Raw genomic sequence first — 7,592 nt, forward strand, 5'->3', positions numbered from 1 at the left:
ACCAGTCTGGACTGCAGTGTTATGCTTTTCTGCTTCTTTTTCAGGTCCATTGTGGACAAAGATATAGTCCTGGAACTCAACAATGACCAAAGTATCTGTTGAATCCTCCATTCTATGCAGCAGTCCCTCAATATCAAACTAACCGACAGTGTCACTGACCCTAAGAATCATTGTCACATGTTATCAGTGAAGAGCCATTTAATCCTGGGCTCAAGTGTCTGCTTCCTGCAGAGGCCAGTAAACAAGGTTGACACATGGTTGTTACAGGATGCATCAAGCAAGAAGGGAAGCCCTGTACTACAAACAGTGGTGCCCCCCTTCCCATTGGTGACTCATAACTTTGTGGGCAACTAGGACACCTCTGCCCAATACCTGAGGTGTGTTTTGTTGCTGATGATGCCTTGTTTTCCTTTGTAATTGAATGGATAAGAGGAAAATAGAAGCAGCTGTCCTCTGTTAGAAATGGGTTATTAAGAAACCCAAGACCTGTAAATCTTTCTCAGCCTCAAAAACCTACCAATCTCACTCATTCCCTGGAGATGGTAGGAGTTTCCTGGATCTTCCAAAGGAAGTATATGACACATTTGGGGGATAGAAAAAGTAATATTTTCTTTTCTTGAGAGGGTGGGAGGCAATGTGAGATGGGGTCTCTGTAGATACCTCTGGCTATCCTGAAACTCATTCTGTAGAGAAGATTGGCCTCAAACTCACAGGGATCCACCTGCCTCTGCCTCCCAAGTGCTGGGATTAGAGACATGGGTGGGTCACCACTCTCAGCAGTTAATGGTTCTTAAAGTAGGAGGGAGAGAGGTGAGGAACAACTAAAGGGTATGAAGTCTGTATTTTATCCCCCTCCCTCTGTCCTCCCCTCTCTCCCTTCCTCTCTCCATCTCTCCTCACCCTCTCCAAGGTCTACAGAGAGTCTGGCCTCATTCTACAGCTCTTGAGTGTTGCAAGGCATGCAACACCATGCCCAGACAAAGTTTTCTCTTGAGGCAAATTTGACTGTGATGTTATTAGTGAACATTCTTTTTTAAAAGAGAAAGAATGAAAGTCACTATATATTGGCATTGGTATCACAGCTGGCCTCAGCAATTAAAACAATGAATCTCACTCTATCCTCCCCCCAAAAACATTGGAACTCTAGGAAAACTAGATGGGCTGAAGCTGGTATAAACTTATTCGTCCTGGGGAGCCACAGCACATAAACTAGGAAGCCATCAATTTGAAGGTGCTCTGGAAACTGGCTTAAGACCAGATACTCTTACCATCTTCCTATGTTACTTTTGTGTCTGGAAAATATATCATTTGCCCATTCACCAAACTTTTGTGGAATGTTAGTTTTCTATAAAATGCTTTATTTGGCATGGTGGTAATACATAGATATTGTTGATTGTTTATTACTTTTTTGGGGGTCCCACCAGCTATCTCCCAAAATGCATCCACAGAGGCTTATTCTTAATTATGAATTCCTGGACTTAGCCTGGCTTGTTTCTAGCAAGCATTTCTTTTTTTTTTCAAGACAAAAACCAGTCACAAATTTATTAGTAACTATAGGTAATTGGAGAGGACGATCATGAACCATAAATGTTTAACTGATCTTTTGTCTCTTGTCATCAAAATTAATCTCTGATTTAAATATTTTCTTTTTTTTCATTTTTCTTTATTAAGAAATTTTCTATTCACTCCACATACCACCCACAGATCTCCCCTCTTCACTCCTTCTACCCCCAGCCCTTCTCCCAAGCCACCCCACATCCCCACATCCCCCAAATCAAGGTTTCCCATGGGGAGTCAGCAGAGACCAGCACACTGAGCCTAGGCAGATCCAAACCCCTTCCCACTGCACCAAGGCTGTACAAGGCATCACACCACAGGCATTGGATTCCCAGCAGCCTGTCCATGCACCAGGGACAGATCCCTCTGCCTGGGTGCCTCCCAAACAGTTTGAGCCAAACAACTGTCTTCCTTATCCAGACGGCCTTGTTCAATCTCATGGGTGCCAGCATTTCTTAAATTATCCTGTCTAGGAGACAGTTGTGTAGCTGGGTCTGTCTGAGGGGCCCCAGGCAATGGAATCATGATATATCCCTGGTGCATGAGCTGTCTGTCTGGATCCCATTACCTATGGTCAGATACCTTGCTCACCCTCAATGCAGGGGTGAGGTGCTTGACCCTACCTCAACTGAATGTACCAGGTTTTACTGTCCCCCCCAAATGGGAGGATTTACCTTTTTGGAGAAGGGGATTGGGGGTGGGTTGGAGAGGAAGGCAGGGGGTGGGAAGTGGGTGGAGGGATGAGGAGGGAATCTGTGGTTGGCATATAAAATGAACAAAAAAATTTTAAATAAAAAACTTTAAAAATTTATTACATATATCTTTTGCCTCTGGGATTTTTTCTCTATTCCTGTATACCTTTCTTTGTTTCTTACTCCATGGCTTGCTGTGTAGCTGGATGGCTGGCCCCTGGAGTCCTGATCCTCCTCTGGCTACTTCTTCTATTTTCCTACCAGATTTCTCCTTCTAGTTATCCTTTCACCTGCCTTGCTATTGGCTGTTCAGATCATTATTAGACCGTCAGATATTTTAGACAGGCACAGTAACACAGCTTCACAGAATTAGACAAATACAACATAAACAAAAGTAATACACCTTAAAATAATATTCTACAATATATAGACAAATGGGACTCTGGAAACTCTGTCTGACAGGTAGATTGGTATATAAGTAACTTCCATAAGAGCCAAGAACTAGATCTTAGATTTTATAAGTAAGGTCAGATGAAAGTCACCTTCTGAATTAAAAAAATTAACATAAAATAGATTGACTTAGCCACATGGAGAAGATACCTAACAAGTGGTCTCTAACCACACTGTACAATTAAATACTTAGAAGCTGTTAGGGATCCATGAGACAAAGGCCAGCCTGCAGATGGAGAAGCTGTGTTCCAGATGCAGGCTTTGTTCTTGGCAATGATTAACATCATCAGGAAACCTTTTCCATGAGAATTAGCCTGAATGGGCTTTCTACAACCCTGTCTTTGGCTCCTATTCTACCAGGGTCTTCTTGTCTTCTGACTTGTCATTTACTGTCTTTTGGCTCTGCTATCTGATTTTGGTCACATTACCAGCAACTCCTTGGCTTCTGGAAGTAGGCTTTGCCATTTTACACAGATTTTTGCAGCCACTCACTCCCTAATTGACCTTGTGTCTTCCACTCACAGTCCCTCCAGATCTTTCTCTGTCCTCTGGTGCATGTGGCACAATGAGGATGCCTGCTCATGTAAGTAGTCCTGAAATGAGAGTCACATGCCCACATATTTGCACTAAAATGAATGATATCTCTACAGCAAGATAGTATACATGGAATGTGAAAATAAACATGAGTGCAGCTCCACAAAGTGACCAGAGTGGTACTAATTTCACCTCTGGCCTCTGTGCCCTGGAAATTTGGGCAAACATGCCTGTCAGGTAGCTCTAGCTATTCTAACCATCTGACACTTGTGGTCTGATTCTTGTGTTCACCAACAATTAATTATTCAATTGTAGTCACTTAGCCTCCTAGCTAATCTGTTCTCCAAGGCAAAGTAGTGTTGTTCAATTCAAGTTCTAAATCAGCATTCTACCTCTGAGCCATATCTCCAGTCTGCTGTTTCATTGCTTGCCATAATTTAATAAATAAGCGTCTGGCCTTTAGTGATTTTATAGTCCCCGAATCTTAGTCTCTGGGTCCATAACTAGCTAAATAAAATTCCTGCTCCTACATTCTTTCAAGCAAATCCCATTGCCTGTGAGGCTCCATTGGAAAGACCTACTGGCCTGCCTTTCTGAAGAGTCTATCAAATGCGATCAACTATCATTTCATGAAAAAAAATGTTCTTTACTAGAGTTCAAATGAAATGCCAAGAAAAGTAGACCTCAGAGTGATTAACATGCCTTCATGTAAAGGGAATTCAAAGCCAAAAAGATATCACAGGGGAAGTATGTGAGCCTTAAAAGGGTTTTTATTTAGTTTGAAAATCCTTTTTCTAGTTATAAAAGTCATATGAGTTTAATGTGGGAAACTTTGGGGCACATAGAAACATAGAAAAGTATAAAGAGGAGAAAATGGTAAAAATCTAGAAAGCTGAAGAAACCAGGAAGAATCTTTACAAGATGTTCTTTCCTGAAGTCTTGTAATCAGGGTTTTGGACATTGAGTGTACACAGTCACTCACACCCAGTCATGACATACTTTGACATATCTAAGTGGTCTAAATTGGCATTCAGGCAAACATTTAAGCTTTGTATTTATGAGATTCTATATTCACGCCTTTAACCACAGTTTTTCTCAAGTTTCAGCCCATACATATATGCTTGCATAAGAACCACCTCAGTCAACTTAGAAAATGAAAATTCCTGGGACCCTCTGAAGACCTATTGAATGAAAATATCTGGGCATAGGATGAACAGTCTACACCTAAATATACTCTTTGAGTGATTCTTATGTACACTGGAGTTTGAGAACCACTGGAAGAAAGCTACCAGGGATAGTGAAAAGAGAGGGTATGAATAGTAGGACCTGGCTACAGAGGTGGCTCAGCCGATAAAGCCAACTGCCACCAAGCCTGATGACTTGAATCTGATCCTTGAGACCTATATGATAGAAAGAGAAAACCAACTCCCAGAGATTGTCCTTTGACCTATGTGTGTGCTATGGTAGGCAGACACATGTATATAGGGGTGGACACACACACACACAAACACACACACACACACGTGTACATACAAAAATTAAATAATAAAAATAAAACAAAATAATTTTTAAATAGTAAAGCTGACAGTTCATTTAAAAATTCAACTTGAAATTAGCATATAATCTTGTAATCCTGTTTCTAGATAGATACACAAGAGCTAAAATCAAAGTTCTGAAGAGATGTTTATACAACCGTGTTCATAGTAGCAATATTCACAATATCTGCAAGGTGCAAACAAGCTTAAGTCAGTGAGGTGGCTCAGAGGATAAAGGCAGTCTCTGCACAAACCTGAGGACCTGATCCTGATCCACGGATGTCACAGGCAAATGAGAGAACTGACTCCCAAAAGTTGTTACAAAGGAGAGAACAGCAGGTTCAGAAAAGGAGCTGATGCAGAGTTATTTTTCAGAATGAATTTTATTTGAAGACAGGGCCTTTTAACTATTGTCTCAAAGGCCAAAGATGATCCTTTCTTGAAATGGGAAAATAATTAGGAGATATACAGTGTCATACCAAAGACAATATAGTGGAGATTTGAAGGGAAAACGAGCTTTTTCTTTAAAACCTGAGAGGAGCTGCATTAGGAGAGATAGGGCCCTGGAACAGAAGAGGGGGCCTTCAAGTCCAGACATGGGCTGCATTAGGAGAGATAGGGCTCTGGAACAAAGGAGGGGGCCTTCAAGTCCAGACATGGGCTACATTAGGAGAGATAGGGTCCTTGAACAGAAGAGAGGGCCTTCGAGTCTAGACATAGGCTACATTAAGAGAGCAAGTCTTCATGTATAGCATAAGACACATGAAGGAAAACCTCCAAATATATGAACAAAGAATATTTCTGATTCTTACAAGTTTCCAGAAAGAGTGGGAAGGCTTCAAACCATGTGATATAGTCTCTTCTGGTCTATGTGGCTCCTGACATGAAAGCCTGTGTGCTAAGTAGACCATAATTCAAAGTTACTTTGGTCCCTCACAGCAGAGGGGCAGGCTGGGTTTTCTTCTTCTGCTTATCAGGCCTCCATGCTCTAACAGTTACCTGTCTTCTTTGTGTCAAGAGACAGACTCCATGGGGGTAGAGCTAACTTCTGAGAGAGACAGAGCTAGGTAGTAAATCTTGATCTAACTATTGTCCTCTGACCTCCACACACCACAGCCACACTCACACAACACACACACACACACACACACACACACACACACACACACACACACACACACACGGGGGGGGGGGGAGAGAGAGAGACAGAGACAGAGAGAGAGACAGAGACAGAGGGGAAAAACAGAACAAAACAGTAAAAATTAATTTAAAAAAACAAGTACTCACCAATAAGTGAATAAACGAAATGTGGTATACACACACAGGAATATTATTCAGCCTTAAGAATGAACATGAGTTGAATGATTGTTACTCAAGATTAGAAGGAGTAGAGGGCTTAAGAGGAAGGATATAGGCTAGCCAGGAGTTATCAAGTTACAATGATATAGGAGTAAGAAATTAATTCTGGTATGCTATTTCACAGTGGGATTATACCAGTACCAATAATGCATTGTACATTTCAGAAACACTGTAAAAAATTATTCTGAATGTTGTCCCATTAAGAAATGATGCCTCTGAAACAATATTTACATTTAACTTAGTTTAAGTATGACACAATGTTTACAAGTTCCAAAATAAAATATGACACAGAAGTATGCACAATTAATGAATGATTTTTCTCTGGCAACTGAAAATAATAATTATTTTTAATAAATAATAATATTAGTTAAAATTAATAAATAATTAAAAATTCAACACTTGGTTAACATCATAAGGCAGTAAGAATTGTATGAAGTGATAAACTCTCCCTCCCCAAGTGTGGCAGGTAAGCTTGCATGTTGTTAAAACAATGTTCTCAATCTGTGGGTTGTGTCCCATTGGTTGAAGATCAGATACCTGCATATCAGATGTTTACATTACAATTAATAACAGTAGGAAATTAAAGTTATGAAGTAGCAAAGAAATAATTTTATGATTGGGGTCACTACAACATGAGGAACTGTTTTAAAGGGTCACAGCATTAGGAAGGTTGAGAACGACTGTGTTAAAGGAACCTTGCAGTGATCAAGTTTCTGCTAGTCAACATTTTGAATTAAAATTACCATAGTGAAAACCTTTTTACACAAGGTAATGGGGCATTAAGTGGGATTAGCCAGGTGGCAGATCCAACCATTTGCTCTCCAGTTTATAAAACAGACTATTCAATGAGAAATGACTCATAACCCTATAGAAAAAAGTCAGCATAATATTTGAAAACTTTGCTCAAGTTCTGTTTTGATAAAAGAAGTGCAGAATCTGAGAGATCATTTGTTCCCTCTCAAATTAGTAAAGATAAAAAGTATGGAACCTTTGGGATGGCTCAGTGTATTTGCTCCCAAGCCTATTGATCCACAATACGTAGTGTCTACATGGTAGAAGAGGAGAGATGATCCCTGGAGACCAGCTTCTAACCTACACACACACACACACACACACACACACACACACACACACACAGAGTATGGCATACCCAGTCATACATGCTCACATGAGCTCGAGCACACAGAGAAAAATATTTTTTTTTAAAGAAGTGTGATAGCAGTCAATAAGACCAAACAACAGCCTACAGAATGAGAAAAGATCTTCATCAACCCCACATCTGACAGAGGGCTGATCTCCAAAATATATAAAAAACTCAAAAAGCTAGACGTCAAAATACTGAACAATCCAATTAAAAAATGGGTTACAGATCTTAATAGAGAATTCTCAACAGAAGAATCTCAAATACCTGTCAGAATGGCTAAAATCAAAAAACACTGAACACAGCTTATGTTGGAGAGGATGT

At 40.3% G+C, this 7,592-nt stretch overlaps 1 pseudogene; it reads left to right on the forward strand.

The window, feature by feature from the left end:
- The first annotated feature begins 21 nt into the window (after positions 1-21).
- LOC131901925 (U6 snRNA-associated Sm-like protein LSm2) lies at positions 22-7,391 on the forward strand (annotated as a pseudogene).
- Positions 7,392-7,592: the final 201 nt, after the last annotated feature.

This window comes from Peromyscus eremicus, unplaced genomic scaffold (assembly GCF_949786415.1).
Source record: "Peromyscus eremicus unplaced genomic scaffold, PerEre_H2_v1 PerEre#2#unplaced_666, whole genome shotgun sequence".
NCBI lineage: Eukaryota > Metazoa > Chordata > Mammalia > Rodentia > Cricetidae > Peromyscus > Peromyscus eremicus.